Raw genomic sequence first — 1,280 nt, forward strand, 5'->3', positions numbered from 1 at the left:
TCTCAAGATCATAGGCTTCTTCTTCAGATGAAGCATCCTTAGTACTGCTTGGTGCATTTTGCATTCCAGACAGACTTTGAGAAATCAAATTGACTTGTTGAGTCAATATCTTGTTCTGAGCCAGAATGGCATTCAGAGCATCAATCTCAAGAACTCCTTTCTTCTGATTAGTCCCATTGTTCACAGGATTCCTTTCAGAAGTGTACATGAATTGGTTATTTGCAACCATTTCAATCAGCTCTTGAGCTTCTGTAGGCGTCTTCTTCAAATGAAGAGATCCTCCAGCAGAGCTATCCAAAGACATCTTGGATAGTTCAGAGAGACCATCATAGAAAATACCTATGATGCTCCATTCAGAAAGCATGTCAGAAGGACATTTTCTGATCAATTATTTGTATCTTTCCCAAGCTTCATAGAGGGATTCTCCATCCTTCTGTCTGAAGGTTTGGACTTCCACTCTAAGCTTACTCAATTTTTGAGGTGGAAAGAACTTTGCCAAGAAGGCATTGACTAGCTTTTCCCATGAGTCCAGGCTTTCTTTAGGTTGTGAGTCCAACCATGTCCTAGCTCTGTCTCTTACAGCAAAAGGGAATAGCATAAGTCTGTAGACCTCAGGGTCTACCCCATTAGTCTTGACAGTGTCACAGATTTGCAAGAACTCAGCCAAAAACTGATGAGGATCTTCCAATGGAAGTCCATGGAACTTGCAATTCTGTTGCATTAGAGAAACTAATTGAGGCTTAAGCTCAAAGTTGTTTGCTCCAATGGCAGGGATAGAGATGCTTTTCCCATAGAAGTCGGGAGTAGGTGCAGTAAAGTCACCCAACACCTTCCTTGCATTATTGGCATTGTTGTTGTTTTCGGCTGCCATGGCTTCTTCTTCTTTGAAGATTTCTGTTAGGTCCTCTGCAGAGAGTTGTGCCTTAGCTTCTCTCAGCTTTCGCTTCAAGGTCCTTTCAGGTTCAGGGTCAACTTCAACAAGAATGCTTTTGTCTTTGTTCCTGCTCATATGAAAGAGAAGAGAACAAGAAAATGTGGAATCCTCTATGTCACAGTACAGAGATTCCTTGAGGTGTCAGAAGAACAGAAAAATGGAAGAAAGAGGTAGAAGAATTCGAACTTGATCAGAGAGAGTTCGAATTGTGCATTGAGAAGGAGTGGTACTCCATAAATAAAAGGATGTGGGAAGAGGGGAAGAGAATTTTCGAAAATTAATTAAAAAGTTTTTAAAATCATTTTGAAAAATTGATTGATAATTTTCGAAAACTTAAAGTGGAAAA

The 1,280-nt window shown here is 40.1% G+C and overlaps 1 non-coding gene across 1 annotated transcript; it reads left to right on the plus strand.

Annotated features, from left to right (window-relative positions):
• Nucleotides 1–358: 358 nt before the first annotated feature.
• Nucleotides 359–466, plus strand: LOC130964713 (small nucleolar RNA R71). Its single transcript, XR_009080790.1, has one exon. It is a non-coding gene; the product is annotated as a small nucleolar RNA R71 (small nucleolar RNA).
• Nucleotides 467–1,280: the final 814 nt, after the last annotated feature.

Source organism: Arachis stenosperma, chromosome 2 (genome assembly GCF_014773155.1).
Source record: "Arachis stenosperma cultivar V10309 chromosome 2, arast.V10309.gnm1.PFL2, whole genome shotgun sequence".
Taxonomy (NCBI): Eukaryota; Viridiplantae; Streptophyta; class Magnoliopsida; order Fabales; family Fabaceae; genus Arachis; species Arachis stenosperma.